We start from the raw sequence: 9,164 nt of genomic DNA on the forward strand, positions 1-9,164 counted from the left end.
AAAAAAAATTATATATCCCAAATTGAATCTTTGGTTAGCTTAAGATAGAATTGTGTATGCTAAATTAAGTATGGGAAATTGTGGGAACAAAAGATAATAAGGGAATGTGTCATGATAATACAATGGGAATTTGGATACCTACTCATGTGAAACTATAAGAATTAAAAATCTATGTGCATTGATAAGCTATGTTTATTTTTATGTTTATGTTGAAAAAAAAATTCAAAAATATTCAATAAATAAATAAGGGGACAAAATTACCCCAATGCTAAATTTAAATTCAAGAATCAATGCATATATGATAAAATTAAAATAAAAAGTTGATACATGAGTATGGAAGGTGAAAGAGAAATTTCTGGGTAGCTAGGTATGAATTCTAAAGTTATATAGAATATATATAGGTTAGGTTAAAGCTTGGGTTAACTAAAGATTCAAATTATAAGCTTACTTAGCCATATATGTATCCTTACCCTTACCTTGGCCCCATTACAACCTTGAAAAGACCTCATGATGTTTGCATTGGTATATTAAATATTGTTGATTGGTTAGGAGAAGAACAAAAAAATTAGAGAGCATGATTAGAGAAGGATAGAGTGATTACCCTATACACTAGAGAGACTAGAGTGTACATACATCATTAGTGAGGGTTTAATACTTGAAATTCTGTGTTTCCTGCTTTCATGAGCTATCTTCTTGCACTTTTATCTATTCTTACTGTATAAGAATTGAATTAGTAGAATTTGATTTGTAATTGTTTTAAAGAGCTTATTTACTTTTGATCAAGTGGACAAGAATCATATAGTTGCATTCACATATATAGGTTGCATTGCATTGCATGAGTTTTACATGTTCCTACTCATTTATTTTATCTCCTCCAACTAAGCATGAGGACATGCTAATATTTAAGTGTGGGGAGGTTGATAAACCATTAATTTATGGTTTATATTGTGTTTAATTGTGTGATTTTATCAACTCTTTACCCACTTATTCATTAAAAAAAGCATGCATTTATAATTCCTTCCTAAAAATGCTTTATGGTTGAAAACTTGCTTCCTAGAGACTTTTAATTATGTATTTTAATTCTCCTTTATTCCATTTGATGCCGTGATCTGTGTGTTAAGTGTTTCAGGCTTTATAGGGCATGAATGAGTTGGAGATTGGAAAGGAAGCTTGCAAAAATAGAAAGAACACAAGAAATTGAGGAGATGACCAGCGAGAAGTGACGCGGACGCATGGCTCACGCGGCAGCGTGATATAGAGAAAATTGCAGTGACGTGGACGCATGGCTCACGCGACCGCGCGGATTGGAAACTGCATCAGTGACGCGAAGGCATGGACGACGTGCACGCGTGGCAAAGCAAACGCTGAATGACGCGTCCGCATGAATGACGCGATCGCGTGACATGCGCGATCTGCATAATCTGCAGAATTCGCTGGGGGCGATTTTGGGCCCTGTTTTGACCCAGTTTTTGGCCCAAAAAAGTAGACTAGAGCCAGGGAACATGCAGAAACAAAAGACAACAATTCATTTTACACAGTTTTAGTTTTTAGATCTAGTTTTACTCCTCCTCTAGGTTTTTCTCTCTACACATTCATAGTTCTTAGGATTTTATTTTTATTGCTTTTCGCATTGGGATATTGAGAAGAGTTATTGCCTCAGCAAGACTTTGTCATTCTAGTTCGTTCTCTTTACTTGTCTCTTACTCTTCCATGTCCTTAATTTACTCAATTTTACTATTAGATTATTTTAGAATTTATTAATACAAGAATTACTTTTATTTTTAATTGATTTCTTTGATTACTGTTTATCATGTTTTTCTATATTTTCCTTTCCCATGTTATGAGTCCTACATTCACAATGAGCGAGTAGTTCCATAACTTGGATGGGAGTTGATTGAAAGGAAGACCTTGAGTTGGAATGCTTAAAAGAAAAATTGTAATTGGGTTTATTGTTGGATTGCTCTCTAGTCACTGACACCAATCCTTCCAAGTAAGCGGATTGGGACTTTTGATTAGAAATAGCTTTTCAACTTGTTTGATTTTCCCTTACCTAGTAAGGGATAACTAAACAGAATAACCCTCGATTATCAATTAATCTTGAGAGTACTCTAACAAGAATAGGGCTTCCAACTAATCTACTCCCAGCCAAGGCTTTCATTTAAAATTACATAAATTCTCTAATTTAATTTCCTATTATTCAACTCAAACCATTTTTGAAAACATCTGATTAATAAAATAGTACACCTTTCTGCTACTCGTTGGGAGACGACCTGGGATTCATACTCCCAGTATTTTAATTTAAATTTTGTGACAACCTTCTAAATTGATAAGCGGATTTCTGGTTGGTTAAGAACTGTACTTGCAACGTATCTCTTATATAAATTTCTTAACTCGCCAATTTCCGCCACGTCAATGCATCATAGAACGGTTGTTGCCCATAGCACATTGGAGGGGGTTGTTGCCAATCGGGTTGATCAAATCCTTGTGGCTCCTCCCATCTTTGATTGTTCCATCCTTGACCCAAGCTCTCATTGTAATCTCCTCTACCTACAACATGATTGTAACCAAACTCATAGCCAAAGGGGGTGAGAATTCATAGTAATAAAAGAAAGTAAAAATAAAAACAAATAAGAAAATAATGAGAATAAACTCCTAAAACTAGAAACAACTAACAAAGAAACCAAAAAGCAAAATTATTCACAATATTCACAACAACCAATAATAAGGCACACGTTTGCAAGTTCCCCGGCAACGGCACCATTTTGATGAACGAATTTTTGTGTGATTTAGAATTTCACAAATGAATTCTCCTTGCAAGTATAGTTTCTAAACCAACAAATAATCCTTTCATACAAAAGATTGTTTGTCACAAGTACAAACCCCTAAAATTAATAACCGAAGTATTCGAACCTCGGGTCGTTCTCCCTAGGAATTGCAATAAAGTGTCCTTGTTATTGGTTAGAGGTATGTTTTGGGGTTTTTGAGATATTAGACAAGAAATATAAATGACAAAGGAAATAATCTAACAACTAACATAGCTCTTGGCAAGGTATGAGAATTGGAAGTCCTATCCTAGTTATCCTCCTCAATTGTGACCATAATTGTCCATTGCTCCCACTTAGTTAACCTCTAACCATGGAGGAAAGTCAAGTGGATGGATTAACTTGATTCTACAAGTCCTAGTCTAATCATGATGAAAGACTAGCTTTAGTGGCATTCAAGCTAATTAGCAGCTTCTAATTATCAATCAACAAAGGAATTAGATAACTCAAGAGTAACTAATTACTCTACCAAAGCCAAGAGGAATAAAATCTAACTCAGAGCTAAAAGAAGCATTTCATCAAACACAAAAACGACAATAAAGGTAAACATATGAATTGCAAGAATTAAAGAGAGATCTAACTACAAAGGCAATAGATCCATAATAGAAAATCAATTCAAACATGAGAAGACATGGAAATCATAAATTGCATTGAAAAGGAAATAGAGATCTACATAAGAATTCATAAAGCAAAAGGAAAATTGAAGCAAGAGAAGAAGGAGATCTAGATCTAAAACAAGAAAACTAAAACATAATCCTAATCCTAATTCTAGAGAGAAGTGAGAGCTTCTCTCTCTAGAAACTAACTTTTCCTCCAAAACTCAACTAAACTAAACTAATGTATTCCAAAGTTGTGATTCCCCTTCAGTCCTTGGGTTAAATAGCATCAGAGATGAGTTAGATTTGGGCCTGGGAAGCCCAGAAATCGCCCCCAGTGGATTGCCTTTAAGTGAGTCACGTGCGAGTATCAACGCGTATGGTAGGTCACGCATACGCGTCATGTACGCGTACGCGTCGCCATGCGACCTCACAATCCACGCGTGCGCGTCTGCTGCACGTGCGCGTCGTTGATCTCATCCCAAATCCTTGCTTTTCCATGATTTCTCCACTTTGCATGCTTTTCTCTCCATTCCTTTGATCCATTCCTAGCCTTTTCAATTTGAAATCACTAACACACACATCAAAGCATCTAGTGGAATCAAAGGTGAATCAAAATTGGCAATTAAGGGCCTAAAAAGCATGTTTTCACACTTAAGCACAATTTAGGAGACAATCATGAAACCATGCTATTTCATTGAATAAATGTGGGCAAAAGGTCATAAAATTCCCTAAATTAAGCACAAGATAAACCCTAAAAATGGGGTTTATCAACCTCCCCACACTTAAATCATAGCATGTCCTCATGCTAAAATCAAGAAGGAAACAAAGGGTATCAACATTTATTCAATGTAAACTAAACTATATGCAATCTACCTAAATGCAACTATCTAAGTGAATGTAATTGCTTGGTCAAAATAAATCAATTCCCAAGAGAACATATATGGGCACAAGGGCTAAGGCAATAGCAAATCTAATCCACAATTGAATTGAGTTATTAGATATTTTTATAAACTTGCAAGAAGAGATGATCATAGGTGAAAACATGTAATTGAGTAATTGAACCCTCACCGGATGTGTTTGCACTCTAGTCGCTCAAGTGTTTAGGGTTGATTCTCTCAATTCTCTCCTAATCAAGCTTTCCAAGATTTGTTTTTCATCTAACAATCAACAAATATTTCGTGCATGCATACAATTATCATGAGGTCTTTTCATAGGTTGTAATGGGGCTAGGGTTAAGGTTTGGTCAAGTGGACTTGAAATTTGAATCCTTGATAAGCTTAGACTTCCCTCCTAAACTATGACATCCTATACAACTTCAAAGCTAACCTAACTACCCATTTTTTACTTTTTCACATACTCATGCATTCCCTTTTCTTGATCACAACTCATATGCATTGATTGTTATTGCTCACTTTGGGGCATTTTGTCCCATTTTTTTTCTTTTTTTTCTTTTTCTTTATTTTTCTATTTTTTTCTTTTCATATATATTTTTTTTATTCTCTTCTCATTTTTTTTTGCAATAAGGGATATAAAAAAACATCAATGCATATGGTTTTACATTTAATTAACACATGAGCATGTACCCATTTCCCAATATTTTTAACAAAAATACAAAGTTACCCTTTTCTCAACCAATGTCCCAAGTTTTCCCGCACTTGAATGACACACACATACTAGTCTAAGCTAATGAAAGATCTAAATAAGGACATTTATTGTTTTCCACTTTAAGGCTTGTAATGTGCTAAAATTAAGAACAAAGTGGGTTAATCGTAGGCTCAAAGTTGGCTAACAAAGGAAGATAAAAGGTAAGGCTTTTTGGGTAAGTGAGCTAAATAAAATGATGGCCTCAATCATATAAATGCATGTCTACACAAAATAATGGACATAAAGAATCAAACAAATCAAAGATTACAATCATAGAAAGAGAATAATGCACACAAGAAGGAAGATAAGTGGTTATAAGATGTAACCACACAATTAGGCTCAAAACTCACAAGGTTATGTGTTCTTGGCTCAAAAATCATGATCCACAATATATATAATTCAAGCAAGTTCTATGAAAAGTTTTTACTCAAATCAATTGAGGTGTTAATGCCCTATAGATAAATTCCTTGAAAAATTTCATTATTTTGACTAAGCTTATTATGTATATATATGCAAAGATAAGAAAATGCAAAAAAAAAAAATCCTGAAAGACCTAAAATGAAATGCAAAAGTGTTGCGATTAGAAATTTGTCTCCCAAAAATGCCGATTCGGTCGGACGACCTCCCACACTTAAAAGTTTACACCGTCCTCGGTGCATTCAAATATGAGCAAGGGGGTACGGCAACTCTCCGGATTACCACCTTCAGCTGGTGGGTCAACCGGTTTGCTGTGTGTTCTTTCTCCTGCTTCCATTTTTGCTTGTGGTGACTCTATCCTGAAAATAGAAGACCGGATAGTAAGAAAAGTAAATGCAAAAGCAAGGAAGCACACATTGTTGGAATAACGTAAATCACTAGAAAGAAGTGAATGAATTAATGTGACATTAATGGAAAATAGGTGTGTGGGTGAAAGAAGCTGAAGATTGATGGTTTAGAGGTTATAGTAAACTCTCGTTGCAAGTATAGTTACTAAACCAAGCGATCAACCTTTCTTACAAAAGTTTTGGTTGTCACAAGTAACAAACCCCTTAAAAATTGATAACCGAAGTATTCAAACCTCGGGTCGTCTTCTCAAGGAACTGCAAGAAAGTATGTTCTTATTATTGGCTATACAGGTTGTAAATCAGGGTTGAGAGTGAGGAATAAGTATGACAAATAATTTAAATGGCAATTAAAATAAATAAATACTGTAAAGCAAACTTTTGGCAAGGTATGAGAAATTGGAAGTCCAAATTAGTTACCCTTCTCAACAACAAAGAAGATTGAATCTTAATTCCACTTAGTTGACCTTTGCTAAAGCAAAGGAAAGTCAAGGGATTAATTAGTTTGACCTTCGAATCCTATTTATTTCCTAAGAAAAGATTGGGATTATTGAAAGTCAATTCAATTAGTAAAGATAACAGTTATCAATTGTGTTGAGCTAAGATAACTCCTGAGTTACTGATTTCTTAACCAAGACCAAAAGGGAAAAAGTAAATTTGCTGGAATAAAAATGTCTTCAGATTGAAAGCAATGGTGACATAAATAAAAGAAAGCAATAATAAACTGAAATACCTCAATTAACATTAATTCAAATAATCTGGATCATAGAAGAATTCATAAATTAAATGGCAAAAGTAATAATCAACTAAAGTAATGGAATGAATAAAAGTGAAAGGGAAGCTTAAAGTAAAGGAACATTAAACCTGGGATCGAGAGTCACTCCTAAAATTAAGAGAAATCCTAAATCCTAAGAGAGAGAGGAGAGAACCTATCTCAAAACTAAATCTAAATCATGAGAAGTAACTAAATTGGTGAGCTCTCTTTGAATGGATGCATTCCCTCACTTCATAACCTCTGGTCTATGCCTTCTGGACTTGGATTTGGGCCAAAAAGGGCTTCCAAAATTGCTGGGAGCGTTTTATGCAATTTCTGGTGCGTGGCCTCTGTCACGCGTCCGCGTGGGTCACGCGGTCGCGTCATTCGGAGCTTTTCTTGTCACGCAGTCGCGTCAGTCATGCGGCCGCGTCATATGTATTTTGCTTAAGGCACGCGGTCGCGTTAGTCATGCGGTCACGTCGCTGTTGATTCGCGCTTGGCATGCGTTCGCGTCGCCCATGCGATCGCGTGGATGCCAGTTTCTTTAGAAACTCCGTTTTGTGCTTTCCTTCCATCTTTGTATGTTTCCTTTTTCATCCTTTAAGTTATTCCTGCCTTAGAAGATCTGAAACTACTCAACACACTAATCACGGCATCGAATGGAAATAAAGGTAATTAAAATAATTAATTTTAAAGCATAGGGAACATGTTTTTCACATACATCACATAATAAGGAAGGGAAAGTAAAACCATGCAATTAATATGAATAAGTGGGTGAAGGATTGGATAAATCACTCAAATTAAGCACAAAATATATCATAAAATATGGGTTTATCAACCTCCCCACACTTAAACAATAGCATGTCCTCATGCTAAATCCAAGATAAAAAGTAAGGTTAAATTGGTGGAATGTCATGCAATGCAATCTAATCTAAATGTAACTACCTAGATGAATGATGCATCATGCAATTCTAATTTTTATTCACTTGAATATAAAGCTTGCATGTAGTTAAATTAATTCACATTCTCAAGGAGTCATGTATATATATATAGCCAAGCCTTAGATAGTGATAAGGTGCCTTTACAATTGAGATGGGAGAGAAAAATATTTTAAAAACTTGCAAGACAATTAATAATTTAAGTAGAGATATATGTTAATGAGCTATTGAACCCTCACTGGATTTTGTGTTTACTCTCTAATCACTCAGTGTTTATTGGGTTAATCACTCTATTCTTCTTTTTATTCTTTCTTTCTATAACTTTGTTCTTCATCTAACCAATCAACAATTATAGAATATAGTCATATGACAAACCCCAATTTGACGGTTTGTTTTGTATTGATTTTTGGGGATTTTATCACCTTTTACCCATATTTATTCAAGAAATAGCATGGTTTTGTATATTCTCCTTTAATTGTGCTTGAATGTGAAAACATGCTTTTTAGGACTCAAAATAGCTAAATTTAGTTCACCTTGATTCTATTAGATGCCTTGATATGTTTGTTAAGTGATTTAAGGTTTAGGAGGCAAAGATTGGATCAAGGGAATGAAGAAAGAAAGCATGAAAAGTTGGAGAACTCATGAAGAAATGGAAGAACCGGAAAGCTGTCAAGCCGACCTCTTCGCACTTAATCGGCCATAACTTGAGCTACAGAGGTCCAAATGATGCGGTTCTAGTTGGGTTGGAAAGCTAACATCCAGGGCTTCGAAACGATATAAGATTTGCTATGGTTGAACCACGTATGGTGGCGCGCACGCGCAAAGTACGCGCACGTGCCGTTGCTGCCACCTAGTTCACTTAAAGCAAAACGTGGCCAACGAATTCTAAAGCCTTGTGGGCCCAATCCAACTCATTTCTGATGCTATTTAAGCCAAGGATTGAAGGGGGAATGAAGATACTTTCATACTTTAGATACTTTTAACCAATTAGTTTAGTTTAGCTTTGTAGTTAGTTTCTAGAGAGAGAAGCTCTCTCTTCTCTCTAGGATTAGGATTAGATTAGTTCTTAGATCTAGATCTATTTCTTCTTATTCTCTCTTCTAATTTTCGTTCCTCTCCTCTATTGCACTTGTAGGATTCTTCTTCTAATGTAATTCCCTTGTTTGTAGTTTGTGAATTCTCTTTTGTAGATCTACATTTCTCCTTCAATGCAATTGGTAAGTTCTTTGTTGTTTCATGATTGATTTAGTTTTCTATTGTGGACCTCTTGCCTTTGTAGTTAGATCTCTCTTTAATTCTTGCAAATTTATGTGTTTACTTGTATTGCACTCTATGTTTTTGATGAAATGTCTCTTATAGCTATTAGTTAGATTTTGTTCCTCTTGGCCTAGGTAGAGTAAATAGTGACACTTGAGTTATCTAATTCCTTTGTTGATTGATAATTGGAGAGATTGCTAATTGGTTTGGAGTGCACTAAAGCTACTCTTTCCTTGGGAGTTGGCTAGGACTTGTGGCTCAAGTCAATTCATCCACTTGACTTGCCTTTCTTTAGTAAGGGTTAACTAAGTGGTAGCAATGAACAA

Source organism: Arachis ipaensis, chromosome B03 (assembly GCF_000816755.2).
Source record: "Arachis ipaensis cultivar K30076 chromosome B03, Araip1.1, whole genome shotgun sequence".
NCBI lineage: Eukaryota > Viridiplantae > Streptophyta > Magnoliopsida > Fabales > Fabaceae > Arachis > Arachis ipaensis.